Source organism: Eleginops maclovinus, chromosome 7 (assembly GCF_036324505.1).
Source record: "Eleginops maclovinus isolate JMC-PN-2008 ecotype Puerto Natales chromosome 7, JC_Emac_rtc_rv5, whole genome shotgun sequence".
In the NCBI taxonomy this organism is placed as follows: domain Eukaryota; kingdom Metazoa; phylum Chordata; class Actinopteri; order Perciformes; family Eleginopidae; genus Eleginops; species Eleginops maclovinus.
Window position 1 is genome coordinate 149345 of NC_086355.1, and position 6056 is coordinate 155400.

A 6056-nucleotide genomic window follows, 5' to 3' on the forward strand; every position below is an offset into this window, starting at 1 on the left:
TTGCAGTTCGTGGGCTAAGGATTGCACCACTGCTGTTTGCAGATGATGTGGTCCTAATGGCTTCATCGGTCTGTGACCTTCAGCACTCACTGGATCGGTTCGCGGCCGAGTGTGAAGCGGCTGGGATGAGGATCAGCACCTCCAAATCTGAGGCCATGGTTCTCAGCAGGAAACCGATGGACTGTCCACTCCAGGTAGGGAATGAAGCCTCACCCCAAGTGAAGGAGTTCAAGTATCTCGGGGTCTTGTTCTCCAGTGAGGGAACAATGGAGCGTGAGATGGGCCGGAGAATCAGAGCAGCGGGAGCGGTACTGCAGTCGCTTTACCGCACCGTTGTGAGGAAAAGGGAGCTGAGCCAGAAGGCAAAGCTCTCTGTCTACCGGGCCATCTTCGTTCCTACCCTCACCTATGGTCATGAAGGATGGGTCAGGACCGAAAGAACGAGATCGCGGATACAAGCGGCCGAAATGGGATTTCTCCGCAGGGTGGCTGGCATCTCCCTTAGGGATAAGGTGAGAAGTTCAGTCATCCGGGAGGGACTCGGAGTAGAAGCGCTGCTCCTTCGCGTTGAAAGGAGCCAGTTGAGGTGGTTCGGGCACCTAGTGAGGATGCCACCTGGGCGCCTCCCTAGGGAGGTGTTCCAGGCACATCCAGCTGGGAAGAGGGGTAGACCTAGGACCAGGTGGAGGGGTTACATCTCTTCGCTGGCCTGGGAGCGCCTTGGAATCCCCCAGTCAGAGCTGGTTGATGTGGCCAGGGAAAGGAACGTTTGGGGCTCTCTGCTGGAGCTGTTACCTCCGCGACCCTGACGGAGAAGCGGGAGAAGATGGATGGATCTTTTTCTTTCGCTTTCAGATCTTTTTTTTCCGCTTTGAAACTTGTGGCTCTGATGTTGCTTGGGCGGCGGGGCTTACCAAAGAGTAGTTTGGAGTGACAGCCCACCCTCTGTCATGTTCCCTTCATGGATGTTAGGTAGCGTGAGAAATATAACTCAACACTTTCTATACTTCCGTGATTGTTGTAACCAAACCGGATACCAGTGTCAAAGTTTCGCTAAGCGAGCTGCTGAGCATCGTAGTTGGCAACAATCGCGGTATAAGAGCAATAAACTGTGCTACAGCTACTTCCACGTAGCTCCGTGAACCCATTAGCTTGGCTGGATTGTGTATAGAAAGTGTTGAGTTATATTTCTCGCGCTCCCTAACATCCATGAAGGCAATATGACTGAGGGAGGGCTGTCACTCAGGATGCCAAACTACTCTTTGGTAAGCCACGCCCCCCAAGCAACATCAGTGCCACAAGTTTGAAAGTGAAAAAAATGTGAAAGCTGATCAATTATTCTGCATTCTTATGTTTTGTTTGAATCATTCACTTTATTTTTCAACGTTTATTTTTGGAATGATCAAAACTTGACCCTGATTTAGCTCAATAAGGGTCATTATATTTCTAAACCTATAGTATTATATTGTTCATAATACTTTTTAGTAGAATAGATTCAGAATATAATGATGTATGAAAGTAAATATTTTAGTTCCGTATTAAAGCGGAGTTTCTAACGTTAGTGATGACTGAGCCGAATCCTCTCGGAGGGTCAGAAGGGAGCCATGGAGCGGCAGAGCGGCTGACAGAGGAATCATGAAACAGAAAGACTTTTATAATTACAGACGCTGTTGTCTCAGCCGAGAGGAGAGGAAAGAGTTTCTCGATGATCCTAATCCGATGCTGCTTTACTCCCAGACAGCCCAATGTGTGTGTGTGTGGGGGGGGGGGGAAATCTGTGACTCTGTGATTCTGAGTCTGTGACTCTGTGACTCTGTGACTCTGTGATTCTGAGTCTGTGACTCTGTGACTCTGTGACTCTGTGACTCTGTGACTCTGTGACTCTGTGATTCTGAGTCTGTGATTCTGTGACTCTGTGACTCTGTGACTCTGTGACTCTGTGACTCTGTGACTCTGTGATTCTGAGTCTGTGATTCTGTGACTCTGTGACTCTGTGACTCTGTGACTCTGTGACTCTGTGACTCTGTGACTCTGTGATTCTGTGACTCTGTGACTCTGTGATTCTGAGTCTGTGACTCTGTGACTCTGTGACTCTGTGACTCTGTGACTCTGTGACTCTGTGACTCTGTGATTCTGAGTCTGTGACTCTGTGACTCTGACTCTGTGACTCTGATTCTGTGACTCTGTGACTCTGTGACTCTGTGACTCTGTGACTCTGTGACTCTGCCTCTGTGACTCTGTGATTCTGAGTCTGTGACTCTGTGACTCTGTGACTCTGTGACTCTGTGACTCTGTGACTCTGTGACTCTGTGACTCTGTGATTCTGAGTCTGTGACTCTGTGACTCTGTGACTCTGACTCTGTGACTCTGTGATTCTGAGTCTGTGACTCTGTGACTCTGTGACTCTGTGACTCTGTGACTCTGTGACTCTGTGACTCTGTGATTCTGAGTCTGTGACTCTGTGACTCTGTGACTCTGTGACTCTGTGATTCTGAGTCTGTGACTCTGTGACTCTGACTCTGTGACTCTGATTCTGTGACTCTGTGACTCTGTGACTCTGTGATTCTGTGACTCTGTGACTCTGTGACTCTGTGATTCTGAGTCTGTGACTCTGTGACTCTGTGACTCTGTGACTCTGTGACTCTGTGATTCTGAGTCTGTGACTCTGTGACTCTGACTCTGTGACTCTGATTCTGTGACTCTGTGACTCTGTGACTCTGCCTCTGTGACTCTGTGACTGCCTCTGTGACTCTGTGATTCTGAGTCTGTGACTCTGTCACTCTGTGACTCTGCCTCTGTGACTCTGTGATTCTGAGTCTGTGACTCTGTCACTCTGTGACTCTGATTCTGTGACTCTTTGACTCTGACTCTCTGACTCTGACTCTGACTCTGTGTGACTCTTTGACTCTGTGATTCTGTGTGACTCTTTTACTCTGACTCTGTGTGACTCTCTGACTCTGTGATTCTGTGTGACTCTTTGACTCTGAGTGACTCTTTGACTCTGAGACTCTGTGTGATTCTGTGACTATTTGACTCTGACTCTTTGACTCTGTGACTCTGACTCTGACTCCATGACTCTGTGTGACTCTGTGTGACTCTGACTCTGTGACTCTGACTCTGTGACTCTCTGACTCTGTGTGACTCTATAACTCTGACTCAGTGACTCTGTGACTCTGACTCTCTGACTCCCTGACTCTTTGACTCGGACTCTCTGACTCTGACTCTGTGACTCTCTGACTCTGACTCTGTGATTCTCTGACTCTTTGACTCTGACTCTGTGACTCTGACTCTGACTCTGTGACTCTGACTCTGTGACTCTGACTCTGTGACTCTGACTCTGTGACTCTGTGTGACTCTGACTCTCTGACTCTGTGTGACTCTATAACTCTGACTCAGTGACTCTGTGACTCTGACTCTCTGACTCTTTGACTCTGACTCTCGGACTCTCTGACTCTGACTCTGTGACTCTGTGACTCTTTGACTCTGACTCTGTGACTCTGTGACTCTTTGACTCTGACTCTGACTCTCTGACTCTGTGTGACTCTATAACTCTGACTCAGTGACTCTGTGACTCTGACTCTCTGACTCCCTGACTCTTTGACTCTGACTCTCGGACTCTCTGACTCTGACTCTGTGACTCTCTGACTCTGACTCTGTGATTCTCTGACTCTTTGACTCTGACTCTGTGACTCTGACTCAGTGACTCTGTGACTCTGACTCTCTGACTCCCTGACTCTTTGACTCTGACTCTCGGACTCTCTGACTCTGACTCTGTGACTCTCTGACTCTGACTCTGTGATTCTCTGACTCTTTGACTCTGACTCTGTGACTCTGACTCTGACTCTGTGACTCTGACTCTGTGACTCTGTGACTCTGACTCTGTGACTCTGACTCTGTGACTCTGTGTGACTCTGACTCTGTGACTCTCTGACTCTGTGTGACTCTATAACTCTGACTCAGTGACTCTGTGACTCTGACTCTCTGACTCTTTGACTCTGACTCTCGGACTCTCTGACTCTGACTCTCTGACTCCCTGACTCTTTGACTCTGACTCTCGGACTCTCTGACTCTGACTCTGTGACTCTCTGACTCTGTGATTCTCTGACTCTTTGACTCTGACTCTGTGACTCTGACTCAGTGACTCTGTGACTCTGACTCTCTGACTCCCTGACTCTTTGACTCTGACTCTCTGACTCTCTGACTCTGACTCTGTGACTCTCTGACTCTGACTCTGTGATTCTCTGACTCTTTGACTCTGACTCTGTGACTCTGACTCTGACTCTGTGACTCTGACTCTGTGACTCTGACTCTGTGACTCTGTGTGACTCTGACTCTGTGACTCTCTGACTCTGTGTGACTCTATAACTCTGACTCAGTGACTGTGACTCTGACTCTCTGACTCTTTGACTCTGACTCTCGGACTCTCTGACTCTGACTCTGTGACTCTGTGACTCTTTGACTCTGACTCTGTGACTCTGTGACTCTTTGACTCTGACTCTGACTCTCTGACTCTTTGACTCAGTGACTCTGTGATTCTCTGACTCTTTGACTCGGACTCTATAACTCTGACTCAGTGACTCAGTGACTCTGTGACTCTGACTCTCTGACTCTGACTCTCTGACTCTGACTTTCTGACTCTGTGACTCTTTGACAGAGGGAAACTGTTAGCCTAGCTTAGCAAAAACACTGGAAGCAGAGGGAAACCATTAGCCTAGCTTAGCAAAAACACTGGAAGCAGAGGGAAACCGTTAGCCTAGCTTAGCACAAACACTGGAAGCAGAGGGAAACCATTAGCCTAGCTTAGCACAAACACTGGAAGCAGAGAGAAACTGTTAGCCTAGCTTCTTCAAAGCCCAAAAGCTTCTACTAATGCTCCTGGTTGTTGTTGTTGTTGTTGTTGTTGTTGTTGTTGTTGCTGCTGCTGCTGCTGTTGTTGTTTATCACTGCATGTTTTGATTTAGAAACAGTCTAGTTGTGTTTCTGAGATGAGTTTTATTTCATAAACAACAAAACAAGGACATTGTGAAATGTGTAAGAGGAGATTTGACTTTAGCAACATATACTGAGCTACAGACACAAACACTACTAGTTTTTACTATCAGCTAACTGTTTTGAGAAGCTGACTTTAGTAGCTCTCCTCCATCTCTAACTCACTCAAAGCTAACTGGATATAGCTGCTAACTCTTACTAGTAGCGAACATTAGGCTAACTGGATGTAGCAGCTAACTCTAGCTTACTGGTCTTTAAACTTAGGACATTTTATTTTTGATAGCTAGGATGCTAACTTCACAAACCCATCCCAGTTTCTTCTTAAATGTTATATTTAACTCCTAATTAATGTTCAGGTTGTCTTCCCTCAGAGCCCCACAGATAAAAGCATTAACCAGATGAAACATTATGACTCCTCCTGTCTGCCGTAGGAAACAGAACCCGTTTAGTTTTACAGATGTGGACATGCTACTGTTGCTCTGAGGCCGTTAATTTTTGCTGCTTTTACTCTGATGAGTTCCTCTGCTGCTCCGCACACTGCTCCCGCCCTGACTCAGGACGCCACTTTAACTGAGGAGCAGATTCCAGCAGAACGAGTTGCAGGCGAGCACAGAGGACATAAATTGGTTCTCATTACATCAGCTTTTTATTTCACTGCTTTAAATTTATTTTACACAAACATGAGGTCAGAGCTGCAGAGGCGGCTCACCGCCAGCAGCAGGAAAACACATTTTGCATCATGGAAAATAAAAACCCTCATTATGAAATGTCACAGTTAAAAGATTAAGACAGAAGCTGCTGAAACACAGACGACATCCTCTAACCTGATTCCTGCTCTAGTGTTGATCAGATACAGAGGAATATAAAGAGCCAGGAGAAATGTGAAGATCGAACCCTGGTCCCTTCAGGCTCAGATTTCATACATGTGTTTATGGAACTTACACATCCCGATATTACTGCAGAACTTTATCCTGATTTATCTTTTTTAATATATGTCTCTGTGTATAAACCCTGAAGTCTGATGATCAGCGGAACTATATTTCCTGTAATACGTGTGTTTGCTCCTG